We start from the raw sequence: 16974 nt of genomic DNA, 5'->3' as shown, positions 1-16974 counted from the left end.
AGTGAGTGAGTGAGTCAGTCAGTCAGTCAGTCAGTCAGTCAGGAGTGCCATTTCGCTTTATATAGATTTGATTGTATGGTATGAGATGTTGAGGTATTTCTCCATAATTGAAAGGATAAGACGTTGATGTTTTATTATTTTTTACATGAAAAGCTCACAGAATAGATCCATGAAGAGCCTTATTGACATCAACTAGCTTAGTCAATATACAGAATGACACAGAATAACGGGAACTTTTTTAAAACGCCATTAAAACCTCAGTGGGGAAGTGCAAAATGATTTTATTCAACTAATATAAAGTTCAAAACTTGTCATTTGAGATTATTAATAACATCTATCACTATTTGACAATTACTTCTTTAAGATGTTTTCCCTTGAACGAATACACTCTTGTAATCTGTGTTGATGATTCCTCATTGATCGCTGCAAACATCTGCGTTTCCTGGTACCATGATCTGTCCACCTGCGATTTTCTGTTTTGGAGCTATCTCAAATCAAACGTTCTCTTAACTTGACCAATAACTGTGGTTGAATCATAACAGACAATTCAAAATGAAATTAAAATCCCAGCTAATGCTGCCGCAAGCGTTCAGGAATCTCAACACAGATTTCAAGAGTGTATTCGGCAGGAGGAAGCCATCTTGAAGAAGTAATTGTCAAAAAGTGATAGATGCTATAAATAATTCTCAAATGGCAATTCTTGAACTTTACATTAGTTTGAACAAAATAGTTTTTGCCCTTCCCACTAATGTTTCATGGCGTTTTTAAAAGTTCCCGTTATTATGTGTCTCTCTGTATTTGATACAAAATAAGAATGAGAAAATAAAATAATAAACACAATTTTTTAATACTAATATAAGGAGAGGCGAAAAATGAGGCCAAATGGAAAATGTTAATGTAGTTTTGTCAATAACACTATATTTTGATTTTGTACAAATAATAGTGGCATGGTATTTTATGTACAAATCCAAAATATACCGTAGTGGCAACGAGCTAAAATATAGTAAACCAAATATAGTTTTATATTTTAGCTCGTTGCGTAGTGGTATTGACAACATCAACGTCTTATTCTTTCAATAAAAGGAAAGATTGAAAAAAGCCTAATGAAAGTATCATAATATATAATTGAAAAAGTAATTCCATGCTATATGGAACATAAGATAGAAGATAGAAGGTCATGAAATCCATTTATCAATGACTGAGAATTAATTCTGAATGTTTTTAGTAAACTACAGGAAAGAATGCATAAATTGAAGATTTTCTTGTAAAATCAAATATTTCAAAATAGAACCGTATTTATAAAAAGAATCGAACTTCCTTCCAAAGCTCAGGCAGATTGCTCTTCTTGAAGCCTGGAAAGGCCTACATCAATATTTTAATCAAAATTATATATTATTTATATTTGTAGAATCATTTCACTTGTATGGGCTACTTTATTGAAATTAATAAAAAAATGAAGTACTAAATGTTTTCAAGTTTTAGAATGTCCGTTTTGAACTATTTTCGATGACACTACAGTCTAATTCATAATTATTTTTAAATTATTTAATATTTAGTGTCGTCGAAAAACAGTTCAAAACTGATTATTACTTGCAGTTCGTCATGAATGAGTTTTGAAATGCTTTAAATGAACATTTAATTGACCGAGCGAAGTGAGGTCTAAGATTCAAGTCGACGGTTTGGCATTTCTCTTAATGTTTAAATGTTTATATGTTGCGCATTTACGGCGAAACGCAGTAATAGATTTTCATGAAATTTGACAGGTATGTTCCTATGTTCCTTTTTCAATTGCGCGTCGATGTATATACAAGGTTTTTGGAAATTTTTGATTACAAGGATAATATAAAAGGAAAAAGGAGCCTCCTTCATACGCCAATATTAGAGTAAAAATCAGACTATAGAATTATTCATCATAAATCAGCTGAAAAGTGATTACAAGATGTGTGGAGAAGCCAGTCTATTGCTGTATTTCCATAAGGTCTATAGTTTCAATCAGGTACTTGTGGATGAGAATACTGCGTGAGGTCTACTGTTCACAGAACTACTAGTGTATATTTCAAAACGAATATGGATAAGAAAATAATACTAAAAGGCAAAAGCATCTTGAAGCATTTTTTTGCATTAGAGATATTCACAGGGATAATTTTATTTATTTATTTGAATAAAAAGACAAAAAATAATTTATGTATGTTGTCAAATTCTACACAGTTTTATTCGGTACTGTGTAGAATTTGACAACATATTTGTGTTTTTATTCAATTATGGTACGGTTCTAAAATATTGACAATGACTCAGTCGAATTGATTTATTTATTTTTTTCATGAATGAGGATAAGAATCAATAATTTAACTTCAAGATTAGAAAAAACCGTCTAAATAAAAATAATGATCAGTTCGACTTGCAACAATTGAAGATTAGTAAAAACCGTTTGAAAATGTAAATTTCTCGTTGTAATAGATATGAAAAGTAATTTAATATAATATACCGGTAGGTAAATTCAATTTTTGAAGTTTTTTCCTCAAATAAATTGATTTCTCAAACGAGACGTTCTTTAAAATGATTAAATTAAGTACCGTACCGTATCCTAATTTTGGATGAGAATTTTTTCTTCAAATGCGATAATAACGATTGTTTTGGACACTTGTCAAATCTGTAAACCGATAAACCCATGGCAGAGAATTGAGGAATTTCCGAAAACTAATTAGCACATTCCTTCCAACTGAAAAAATGTGTTAACACTAAATCCTCTTGCACAGAATGATTTAATAAATGTACCGCATGGTAATTAACGGCTTGAGGAAAACACGTCGCAATAATGTTAGCATGCTAGTCTAAAGTTTGGACGGTGAAGTTGCGATTTAAGAAGAATTATCATTTTGTGAAAATTATTTTCCTTGTTAAATTTCAACAGAATGATAATTCTTCTTAAATCGCAACTTCACTGTCCAAACGCTTCTGTATTGAAGAAATCGATTTGGAAATGAATTCTCCAACTTTCAAGCTGCGTTTACACCAACGTTATTAACTAGATGTTTATTTTTCCGTCTTTATAGATTCTATAAGATTGTACGGAACTTATCATACACAACATATCATGAACATATGACTGTGTTTGTCAAGCTCCGTTATTTAATCTAATAGAATCTATAAGGATAGAAAAATAAACATTTTGTTGATAACTTTGGTGTAAACAAAGCTTATAAGGAACAGCTTAATCACAAATATAAATTTCTGATTACTACCGTAGATAATAATAAATATTGAGTTACAGTATTTGTTATTGACTTTTCAATATGCATCTCTAATACGGTACTCATTTTAATGATACCTAATATAGTGGTTGAGAGTGAAAAATGGTACTAACCCAATTTCTTCAACTGTTATTTAGGGCTGTACAAAGGCTGAAAATACTGTAAGCTTTCTACTGGTGATATTTTTCAGAGTTTTTCAATTTGTATCATCATCAAGCTATCAAAATAAGAAAGTTTTCTCAGGAAAACATTACTTTTTGAGATATGAGCGCCTAAAGTTAATTTTTTGGGACAGAACATTTCAAATTCGGTGAAAGTTAAATCCATGAGATTCAGGGGATAAATTCTTCATGGTATTGTTGATTGAATAAAACCAAAATATCAATTTTTGAGAAAGTATTCAATTTACAAAAAATAACTCAGCTAAGAGTTATTTTTGGTCATTTTTAGTAAATTAACTTTCTCAACAGTTAATATTTTCAGAAAATTTTTGTTTTATTCAATCAACAATAACATGAATAATTTATACTCCAAATCTCATGGATTTATCTCTTAACGTACCGAATTTGAAATGTTCTGTCCCAAAAATTTAAATTATAGGCGCTCATATCTCAAAAAGTACGGATATGATAGGAAGAAATGTTTTCCTGACAAAACTTTTTCATTTTGATAGCTTGATGATATACAAATCAAAAAACTTTGAAAAATATCACCAGTAGAAAGTTCATTTTTAGCTTTTCCACAGCCTTAATCTAGAATCTAGATTATTCGGATGAGAAAATAGTCAAGCCTTGAAGATTGATTATGTTAGAAAGAGGACTTTATGAAAAATTTCCACAAACGCAAGAAACAAGTAGAAAGCTCTTTTGCTAAATTTTTAAATGAAACCTATAAACATACTATGATGGGATTCTTTAAAAACTATCAGTACCGTAGGCTATTTTTTGTCAATAGCAGCCAACCGCGATGCTGACACTTTAAAGTATATCTCACTAGAAACCCACCTGTATTGAATTTATTTATTACAAAAATTATGAATTAATAATATTATTACCTTACACATTATTATTGAGGAAACTCAATGGAAAATATTCAAAAACTCCAGAGGATTGAATTCGTTAGCCTGAATATAACCAAAGTCCTGAATATACACTATAAACATTACTATAGTGAGGTCCACGTTATAATGGCAGTATTTGATTAGCAATGGTATTGCTATCATTCAACAAAGCTATCATCCCCAATCTTACAGGTACAACCACAGCCACATATTCTTCATTTACACCATAAGTGGTTGTGACACAACATCTGTCTTTTTCGGCCGGGGAAAATTGAAGTTATGCTCTACACTCAAAACCTACCCACACCTGGAGGGCACAGTAAGCATTTTCAACAAACCCAATGCATCCCAACAGGAGGTGGTGGATGCAGGAGAAACTTTTCCGAGGACTCTGTTCAGTGGTGCAAGATTTAATCCTCAACCAACTGTGTTACCAACTCTTTGCCAAGTCTGCTTCTGGGAGTAAACTTAGCCTACCAAGACTCCCACCAACTGAGGATGTTGTTCGTCATCACTTATGCCGCTGCTATCACCTAATCCAATCTTGACAGCAAGTCAAAACATGTCCAACGGATTGTGGTTGGTCTGTGAGGTGAGTGGTGATGGCAGTGTTCTTCAGCCTACATTTATGTCACAGCAGCCTGCACCAGAGTCTCTTCTGTACATTGTGTCTTGCGAATGTGAGACTGGATGCATTGGGACATGTACATGCATCAAAGCAGGACTGAAATGTTCACCCATCTGCAGAAATTGCAATGGGGTAAAATGCGAAAATATACTGGAGGCAACCCTTGAGAATGAAGATGACCTGTTCCCGGACTCTGGCAACCCTGAAAATGATGATGACAAAGTGGCCGGAAAAGCACCAGAGTTCCAGGAGAAAAACAAAGTACAACCTGGCCCATCCAAACGTCCACGGAGGCAACAATAATAGGGCATGACTTCCACAAAACTGGAGCAACTACTAGAGTAGCTTTTATGGTCCCTACTGGATTGGGGACTATGTACCTGAGAGTGAGTTTATAGTCCAGTGAGAGTTGATGCAACGTTGCCAAATCAGCTGATTATGAATAAAAGTACATTCATATTTCATATTTTAACCTGATGAATTGTTAACATCGCTTGTTGGGGTGGGGGGTGTTGGGATGGCACTCTGCTGTTTCATCCTCAACTGGGCTATTTTTATGAAATCTACTCTAGTAAGTACTTGATAATTTTCACACTATAACACTGTATAACGTGCACTTTTTATTCCCAACAATGGCAATGTGTTTTAGCAACCAGCATTCAGTCTGAATTCATTCAAAAAAGTTAGCGCCAGATCATGAGTCTTATAAATTTAAATCACTACCCTAAAATATTCCTTTTTTTGTTCCAACTCTATCATTAGTGATTGTATTGACATCTTAGTAATACCTAATTACGATCAAAAAATACCACATACAACTTTATAACAAGTAAAAAGGAAAAAAACATGGATTTAGCGATTTTTCGCAAAGTTGAAAAAATTATCAATTTTCGACAACCTATAGCTCGCTTCCTATTGGAGATAGGAAAACATTTAGGGTATGAAAATTGTAGAGAATTTAATGATCTTCAAAAAAATATGGATCAAAACATGGTTTTGGAGATATCGTGAAAAAACTGAAAAAAGTACGAAAATCTCGTGGTTTTCAGGCTGCCAAAAGTTATTCCTTCAGAAATTTTGGTGGGAAACCATGGATTACTCTTACTAGTACCCAAATGGACCGATTAAGACAATAAAATCATTACCTTAATTTTTGTTTGGTCCGATGTACTATTTGATTGGGCTATTAATATAACATAAATAAACCTGATTCAGCTACCATCTATAGAAGGCATTGACAAGACAGAGGTTCGGCAACGTTGTTCTCCCATCTTTATATGCATCTCCCACTGCCATTATAACGTGGACCTCACTATAGTAGCCTACTTTATCTATCCTTGTAGCCTATACCTATATTGAAAATAATTGCATAACTTTTATAAACGATATGAACAACTCGCCTGACGGGTTATTGCGGTTCTGTTTGTTTTCATTCATTTTTTTTGTATGTTTATTTTCTGCACCGATCACTAAGCAATGTATTCTGCAAGTTGAATGAAGGATTATTTGAATAGATTAATTTGAAATGTCTTTTCCGAGTTTATTCTAATAGATTTTTTAAATCTTCAGTTCAAAGTTCCAACAAAGATAATATTACAAAAATAAGAAACCGGTAAAGCTTTTATAAATTCTCAATAATTTTGATTAACTTATATCTATTTTCTGAACCGATCACTAAGGAATGTATCTGAAAGTTGAATGAAGGCTTATTTGAATGAATTTATTTGAAATGTCTTCTCCAAGTTTATTCTAATAGATTTTTTTAAATCTCCAGTTCAAAGTTCATGGCCTTGTAGTTCCAACAAATAAGATAATAATACAAAAATAAGAAACCGGTACCGTAAAGCTTTTATGTATTCTCAATCATTTTGATTTATCCGTTTCGTTTGATAATATTTAATATCGGGGCACCGAGCTTCGCTCGTTATTTTCATTTATTGATAAACAGAACACAATATTCTCTAAAATGATCATGTTTATATTTCACAGCTGGCTATACGTCATCTTATGAATTTCGGGGATGCGAAATTTTGATTTTTCAAATACTCACTTTTTTACTATCCTCAGCTGTTTCAGCCAAGGATGAATTATCCTTTTAATGTCGTTCAACGAGTTTTCTCAAGGATGAGACCTAGTGCAATCGAATCTTCATATATCATAAACCTACTATGTTCCAAATTTCGTGAAAATCGTTAGAGCTGTTTTGAAATCCGTTAAACATAAATAACCAGATATAAAAATAACCAGACATGAAAATAACTAGATATATAAATACAGAAATTGCTCACTTAATACAAATAGGATTACTAGCAGGTAACCCGTGCTTCGCGAGGGTCTAATTAAAAACTTGACCTACTGAAATTTTGAAGAATTTAAAATCATCCTCAGTAAATGAAGAATCTATATTATGCAAAAATTTCAAGTTGATCAGTCCAGTAGTTCAGACATGATGATGTGTCATTCATGAAATTCCTTTCCCGTACGTGTATAAGTCAATTTTTTCCTCTATTATATTGAAGATAACATCAACAATTATAATTCAGATAGGCTACCAACTTAATCGAGTTTTGTATTAATGTGGGTTTGTCTTGCCTTTGTGTAGAGTTCAATCATGTATCATGAGTGGATGTGTGATTAACAATAATTTTTGTTCATATTATTGTAAAAGATTCCAATAATATTATCTGAGAATTATAACAACGTGGTCTACATAGATGTAAATATGAAATAAATAATTTCTTTCTATGATACTGCTCATTGATGAAATTCATGAACTAAAATATCTCAATACTATAGTTTATAACTATCAATCTGGGAGTTCTGGGTTTTACTGTAAAATAGTGATATTTATTTTAAAATATCAGAATTCCCTATAAAAATAATAACATCAATATTCTTTTCATTCAGACAATCGCACGTGAATTTCACTATAGTATAAAACAGAATAGCCTACCATATTATTGGATTCCTGAATTTGTAGAGGCATATTTCATAGAGTACCGTATTATTATAAATACATATAATGTGACTACCCAATTAGGCTGGTATAGCTTAGGAAACCGTTAAACTATATTCTATTTATACCTGTTTTGATATGTCTATCCTTATTGGGGTTGAGAGTAAAATAATAATATTCAGCTTATAATATTTTAAGAATCTTTTCAAAATTCATTACCTATTGAAAAATCCAATATGATCAATTCCACCCATATTTTATTATCAAACCTTTTCTTATCAAATTCAGATAAGCAATATTTCATTTATAGTTTGAACCATTACATAGAATTTAGAGTTTATTGATTGATTGAGTTTATCAATCATTAATACTGATAATACACTTAAAAATTGGAGAATATCAATATAATTTTGGTATGAATAACCAGATTCGAACTGCATTTAATTTTGTACATGTGAAACACAGAATTGACATAACATTGAGTGACATTCTTGATTTTCTTTATTTTCGCCCAATTTTCAAGTCAGTCGTATTGAATGATATTATAGGCTAATTCTAGATGGTAATAAAATAATTTACCTGTAAATAGAAATGAAATTTTTTTGTGAAAACTGCCATTCACAAAAATGCTATTAATGTCCAAAACATGATGTGACAAAATAATTTGAAAAGGGTAATGAGATTTATAGGTATTTTTATTTATATTAAAAGTAGCCCTAAAGAAAAAAGACAATAGTTTACCTATATGGTTAAATACTAGTTATTTTTTACTTTAATTTATGGTTATGGTTTCATAGTTTACTTTTATTCTAAATCTAGAGTACCAGAATCTAGTGTAATTAATTATATACTAGTATTTGAATCTAGTATCATTCATCCCATCATCATCACCTAGGCTTAAAATACTTCTAGAAAGTCGCCTTTGTAAAATAATAAATAAATAGTATAAGTTAATATGAATATTAATCTAGTACCAAAATAGACCTGAATCTAGTTATTCAACAGAAAATCTAGGTAACTATTATTATAGGCCTATTACCAAATACAAGAAATATTTTTACAAATAAAAATAATCATTAAAATACAATAGTTCTTGGCGTGACTGGAAAAAGAAACCTTGAGCTCCAGTCACGAGTTCTAAAGATAAGAAATACATTAATTTTTAATCTAATAACAGCAGTACAAATGATACAATTCTGTTGATGGATGATAATCTACGGATATTGAATTTTATCAATATAAAGTTATTACAACATTACAGTAGGTACTGTCAATCCATTGCAGTACAAATGATACAATCCTGTTGATAGATGATAATCTACAGATATTGGATTTTATCATCATTACAGTAATGTCACCTACCTTTCAAACACCCCGCCATTCTAGAATTTTCCAAATTTCGGTACCCAATCTGAAAAAAGTAAATAATACACTCAACACTCCCGCAGAAATTATACTAGAAAATACTGGCAGCTACTAGAAATTTCTTGATTTAACACTGGTTTCAACACCTGCTCCCTACTGATTACTGGAAGTCCACACTTACTAGAAGTAACTATACTAGCAGCTGATAAGGAGTTACTTGAAACTATACTAGAAGTTACTAGAACCACAGATAAAATAAGTCCTAAGCTGCTAGAACTCAGCACAACAACAGGCGTGTTGCAGCAGTTGAACTTGAAAACTGAGTCTTGTCAGTCTCGACGCAACCTGAAGAAGTCTGAAGAGAACATCCAAATTAGAAGTAAAAGACTGTTGTAGTGAGATTTACTTTAAGATGCCAGTATTGGTTGAACGTGTAGCATAAATGCTAGATAATGAGGAGCACTGACAATTTTAAGTGAATTTTACTACAGAGAAACTCACTCATCCTCAAGACACCGGTTTGGTATACCTTACCACTCCTCCTCCTTCACCACCTCCTCCTCTTCATCCTTCTCCTGCTACTCCTCCTCCTCTTCCTTCTACACCACCTTCTCTTCCCTCCTAACCTCCTTCTCCTCCACCATCATCTCCTCTTCCTCCTGCTCCTCCACCGTCACCTTCTCACCCTTCACTACCTCCTCATCCTCCTTCTCCTTCTCCTTCAACACATCACTCCATTCCATTGATATTATTTCTCGTCACGTGTATCGAAATTTCAATAATCACACCGATAGGCCTTCACGGTAATTATTTATTCTATCTCGGTCTCGCGTAAATGTAACATTGTTTCTCTGTCACTGTCTTACACATTATTCTTGCTGTATAGTTTATTCATTCATTTTCAACTTTAAAACTGCCAAAACATCGAAATTTCAATAAACACACCGAAAGGCCTTCACGGTAATATTATTTATTCTCTCTCTGTCTTGCACAGGTTTAGCGTTGTTTCTCTGTCACTGTCTTAAACATTATTCTTGCTATATAGTTTATTCATTCATTTTCAACTTTAAAGTTGCCATTGGATAGCAAGCAGTGATCAGTGATATTATTTACACAGAATGCGGATATAAAATGGAGATTCTCGAACGCACTCAAGAGACTTAATCAATCAATATACATTAAAACTCTAACCAAATAGAAATATAAATCTCTGTACAATTTTGAATTATTTTATCACAACATGTTTCAGATATTAATGCCATTTTCAAGTCACAAAAATGACATTAATGTCCGAAACAGGTTTTGATAAAATAATTTAAAAGGGTACTGAGATTTATATTTCTATTTATACTAGTAGTTCTGTGAACAGTAGACCTCACACAGTAATCTCATCCACAAGTACCTGATTGAAACCATAGACCTTATGAAAATACAGAAATAGACTGGCTTCTCCACACATCTGTGTAATCACTTGTCAGCTGATTTATGATGAATAATTCTATAGTCTGATTATTACTCTAATATTGGCGTATGAAGGAGGCTCCTGTTTCCTTTCATATTATCCTTGAAATGCAAAATTTCCAAAAAACCTTGTATATACGTCGACGCGCAATCAAAAAAAGAACATACCTGTCAAATTTCATGAAAATCTATTACCGCGTTTCGCCGTAAATGCGCAACATATAAACATTTGAACATTAAGAGAAATGCCAAACCGTCGACTTGAATCTTAGACCTCACTTGAACTATGTTGTATATTGAATAGAGTTTATATTTTAGTATACCTATTATTTGTATTGATTGAGTTTCTTGAGTGCGCTTGAGATTCTCAAGTGACTTGAAAATGGTATTAATGTCCGAAACATGTTTTGATAAAAATATTTAAAAGGGTACTGAGATTCATATTTCTATTTATATTAAAAGTTGCCCTAAAGAAGAAAGACAATACAACCTATTATACAACACTATGTAATTATTATTATAGTGTCGTTATGGTGTATCAAACAATATAACAAGTTTTAATAATAATATAAAATAAGAAGAACAACGAGAACCAGTACCTAATAATCAATACCTGAGCTCGATTCCTATAGTTATAATGGTTCACGTTATAATGGCAGTGGAGAAAGATAGGAGAACAACGTTGCCGATCCTCTGTCTTGTCAATGCCTTCTATGGAGGGGAACTGATACAGGTTTATTGATGTAATATTAACTGTTCATTTAAACTTTAAAGTTTCCATTGGATGGCAAGCAGTGATGTGATATTATTTACACAAAATGTTGATATAAAGTGAAAATTCTCGAACGCATTTAACAAACTTAATCAATCAATACAATAAAATATAGTAAAATATAAACTGTATCCTATATTTATACAACACTGTACAATTGTTATAGTTTTATCGTATATCAATTAATCTATATAATACTTTTTAACAAGTTTTAATAATAATATTGCCGGTATTCATTTTTAAAAGTGAAGCTGTTTTCCATCATTAACAAATTTGTTAATAATTTGATTGTATGATATGAAATATTGTGGTATTCCTCCATAATTGAAAGAATAAATTACACCAAAGTTATTAACTGAATGTTTTTCTCCGTTCTTATAAATCCTATTAGATTAAACGGAGCTTGACAAACACATATGCACATCATGTGTATGATAAATTATGTTTAAATCTATAAGGACGTATAAGGACGTAAGGACGATTTTAAGGATAATAGAATCTATAAGGACGTAAAAATGAACATTTTTTAAATAACTGTGGTATAAAACGCAGCTTAAGACGTTGATGTGTCAATACCACTATATTTGTTAAAAACATCAACGTCTTATTCTTTAAACTAATTTGTTATTGATCTTTAAAACCATAATCTATCGTTCTCGACAAATCTTGGAAAATTTAACTCAATTTATAAAATAATCACAATTACATAATTTGATAATCTATAATGAGTGCCTGTATAAATGAGTTGCATTTTTATGTATATTGTCAAGTGGTTTCTTTTAGAAACACTCATATTAATTCAAACATACTGTAGGCCTACGTGGTAATATCATATGTTTTTATATTCTGAATTGCTAGTATTTACAAAACAAAAGTTAACTATTCAGACGATTTCAAAAGTTTTAAATCTTCCTATGAGTAATCTCAAAGAACGTTCTCAAATTTCTGATATTTATTAATAATTCAAAATCAAACCTAATACTTGTTTAGAGTATTATCCATAATTTAAATGTGAATTGATCTTCAAACGCCGGTTGAGGATTCCACACAGTACTAGGTATAGAGCCAAGTTTGGTCAATATAGCTTAAAAGGTAGGTGGTGAATGATTGGGCCATCGAACAAACTTACAAGTAGGTAGCCCTAGTCACGTTGAAGTGGAGGGTTTACACCTTAAGTAGAAGATATTTATTCATTGATTGTTTGTTATAGATTACAACACTGCAGTGCCCGTAGTCTACATATATTTGAGTATTTAAGTTTTATAGAGTATTAATAAATGTTATTCTTTGTATTGTTTTAAAGACGGTTATAATTGGTTTAAACAACAGTTTACATACAGGACCGGCAGTCCTAGGGCTGTCACACACCGATTAGTCGAGACAAGACTAGTCGTTTAGCCACAATACTTCACATTGCTTCTTATGACGCAACACATGATTAGTCATTGCAATTAGACATGACTCCATAAGCAACTATGTAAAGTATTGTGACTAAACGTGACTAGTCTTGTCTTGACTAATCGGTGTGTGATCAGCCTTATATATATTACCCAAGTTTCATAATAATCCATGAAATTTAATTCTTTATTATATGAAAGAAAGGAGCCGGAGTTTTGGAGATATTGTAAGGTTTCTGTATTCTACCAAGACAGTTGAAATATTGATTCACGGCACTTCAATTTGTAAGTAGGTCGTCTAAAGACTATTCATTTTCAAAGTTTTAATTCAAAATTCAAATTCAAATTTATTTCACACTCATAAATACATGTACAGAAAATCAATAGAGTCTAGCTAGCATGACAAATACAATACAATTCAACCAAAATTCAACAATAGATTGTAAGTGAAAAAACCACTGGCATAAGATTATTCATTAGGAAGAAATGAAAAAATATTTTCAATTCCACATAATTTATTTGAGTCTAATTTAAATGGAATTGAAAATATCTTTTCAATATTAAGATATTGTCAATTCTATATAATTAATTTGAGTCCAATTTATATGGACTTAATATATGGAGGATTTTTCAAAAAAAGGGTATTTTATAAGGGGTTTTCAAAATTATGCAAACCTACCACTTCTACCCTATACAACTTGGACAGTTTTCTAGTAATTCTTGAAAAAAATCTTGGAATATTTTCTAGATATATTTCTTTATTCCTATTTATAAGAATTGGCAAGAAATAGTGATAAGACTATTTTTTCCCCTGAAAAAACTCAATTTATATTATGTTAAATCATCCTTTTTACAACATATTAATTTCAACTTTTAATTTGAATAAAAATATAAATCTCTCAGTACCCTTTTAAATTATTTTGTCACAAAAATGTTCTGATTTATATTTTTTTTTATTTAGTATAATCTATTGTGGTTGACAATTCCAATTTGTGATTTTAATTAATTTTTTAATTTTTTTCGATCAGTCCAGCGAAATCCCATTTTTGAGTGCAATCTTACATCGAGAGATACTCTATTTGTTGCAGGTCTACGCAGTCGCCAACATGCTAACGTCAGTGGCGTCAGTTGAAAAGCCCATCAGCCGGGTGTCGTTGGCTGACTGGGTGGGCAAGGTGACCGACATCAGACTGACGTGCGACAGTCGTCGTGCTGACGCATTCGAACTTCGCAACCAGTCGCGTCAGCTCAGAAACGAAACTAACTCCAAGACAAAGTGGGACAACTATCATAACAATGTAAGCTACAGGACAGGTGAACTAACTAAATGTTTTCTTAAATAATATCAATATTAAAATTGATATAACCGTATAAAACAGTTCAACCACCGAATTTTGATCATCAATTAGTTATTAGCCATTTTTACTTTCCTTGCCCTTACCATAGGTAAGGAAAGTATTGCTTTCAAAAAAAATTAAGGTACCCCATTCTCTAAATTGTATACGTTTCAAGGTCCCTGACTCCAAAAAGTGGTTTTGGGTATTGGTCTGCATGTGTGTGTGTGTGTGTGTGTGTGTGTGTGTGTGGTGTGTGTGTGTGTGTTGTGTGTGTGTGGGTGGGTGTGTGTGTGGTGTTGTGGTGTGTGTGTGTGTGTGTGTGTGTGTGTGTGGTGTGTGTGTGGTGTGTGTGTGTGTGTGGTGTGTGGTTGTGTGTGTGGTGTGTGTGTGTGTGTGTGTGTGTGTGTGTGTGTGTGTGTGTGTTGTGTGTGTATGAGTGTAGTGCGTCTGTGTAAACAATATCTCATCTCCCAATAACGAATGACTTGAAATTTGAACTTAAGGTCCTTACAATATAAGGATCCGACACGAACAATTTCGATCTAATGCAATCAAGATGGCGGATAAAATGGCAAAAATGTTGTCAAAAACCGGGGTTTTTGCCCGATTTCTCGAAAACGGCTCCAACGATTTGATTAAATTTATACCTAGAATAGTCATTGATAAGGTTCTATCAACTGCCATAAGTCCATATCTGTAAAAATTTCAGGAGCTTCAAGTTTGATTTTAGATTCCCAATTATCAGGCTCAGATACGATTTAAACAAAAAAATTTAAGTGGAAAAGATTGAGCATGAAAATCTCTACAATTAATGTTCAGTAACATTTTCACCTAAAATTAAAAATAAGCTCGAAATTCGAGAAAATGTGATTATCCAATTGCAAACTGTTGGCAACTGTTGATTCTATTAAAATAATCATTCACTATGAAGAGATAGCAGACCTCGTATGTCTCCAGCGTTATTGTCCTGTCACCAGCTGGCTCAGATCTTTGTTTATAAGTTAGTAGACTTGAGATGCGCGTGAACACTAGCGTCAGGTGATAAATTTTCATAACGGCAAGGAAAGTTGTGTGAGTGCGCCACACTAGATTTTTATTATTATATTATTAGTTATTTAGTTGTTTAGCCTATATAGGCTGAGAAAAGAAGAAATAGTACATTTTATGTTTTATTACTAAAGTATTCTTATGTAAGTTTTAAGTGAAAAAACACTCACATTTTTTGGTGTGGCGACGGCCGTTTCGTGCTGGTATTGCACATTATCAAGCCAAACAGAAACTGAAGTATTTAAGGTTATGAGGTGAGTAGGCCTATTTGGTCAGTGGTGGGGGGAGGGTTGTTTTTCGCGCGGTGAATCCTCCTCCAACAACGCCAAAGCTTCCTTCCAAATACTCACCCTCATAACCTTAAATACCTCAGTTTCTGTTTGGCTTGAGAATGTGCAACACCAGCACGAAACGGTCGTCGCCACATCGAAGAATGTGAGTGTTTTTTCACTTTAAAGCTATATAAGAATACATGAGTAATAATTCCAGTGAAAACAAGATGGATAACCGACAACGATTTTATGTTTTGTTGAATAATTAAGGAATTGAAAAATAATTATTGATGTTTGTGTTTCCACTGCACACAGATGGATGTAGTCTTGTAGGGGGGTTCCAAAATTTATGTTTTGTCTATTTTTATAATCGTATAAGCATGTTTTTTGGGGGGAATACATTTGAATTTAATAATGAAAACACTGGGTGGTTGTGAAAAAATATCACTTATTCATTTTTAAAAATCACAAACATGTTTGAACACCAATGGTGTCATCATCAGTGTGAGAAATTCAAAACTTTAATGACAACATTGGTGTTGAAACATGTTTGTAATTTTTACAATTAATAAGTGATATTTTTTGACAACAACCCAGGGTTTTCATTATGGATAGATATCACAACATCTCACCAGTAACAGTTCTGAAATTTAATTTAATAACTTTGTTGTAGTTCAGACACTGTGTTACTTGTAAATATTTGAAAAAAACACTTACTTTTGTTGGAGTATTGAGGAATGCATTTCACTCCTGAAGAGGAGCTTCATCAGCCTGATGAAACAATAAATTGAGGCCTCAGAAGCTCCTCCACAAGAGTGAAATGCATTCCTCAATACTCCAACAAAAGTAAGTGTTTTTTCAAATATTTACAAGTAACACAGCAGTGTCTGAACTACAACAAAGTTATTATATAGTGTTTCGTCATGGAAAACAACTTCAATTAATTTAATAGTTTGAACAATAATTTTGTGTAATTCAACAATGTCTACCAGGATAACTGAGGTGACCAGATGGCGAGACATAATCCTAGATTGTGAGTCAGATGTGAAGAAAGAGATAGCCGACCTCAAGCATGAGAAAGAGTTAACTGAGGCTGAGATCGAGTACCTCAATTTGAGTTTCACGGTGGTGAGTGAGTGCCTCACTCAGCGGGACAAGCGAGGGGGTTCAGACCTTTGTCGTGACCCAGCTGAGGAGGAGTTGAAGAGGGTGAGTGACTTGCAATTATTGAGAAAAAAGTTCAAAAGTTGCAAAATTGAGAAAAAAGTTCAGTACAACATTCATTTTTTCCGAAAAAAACCCCTTGAAATTATTCACAACACTGACATTTTTTATTCTTTATTGATTGATACAATAATTGCATCATCAAAATGATAGGAGAAAAAATAAGGTAACCTTGTGCTATTCCTCTCTCAAATTCAGATAAGG

Source organism: Nilaparvata lugens, chromosome 5 (assembly GCF_014356525.2).
Source record: "Nilaparvata lugens isolate BPH chromosome 5, ASM1435652v1, whole genome shotgun sequence".
Lineage (NCBI taxonomy): Eukaryota > Metazoa > Arthropoda > Insecta > Hemiptera > Delphacidae > Nilaparvata > Nilaparvata lugens.
Note: the sequence above shows the minus strand (reverse complement) of the source record.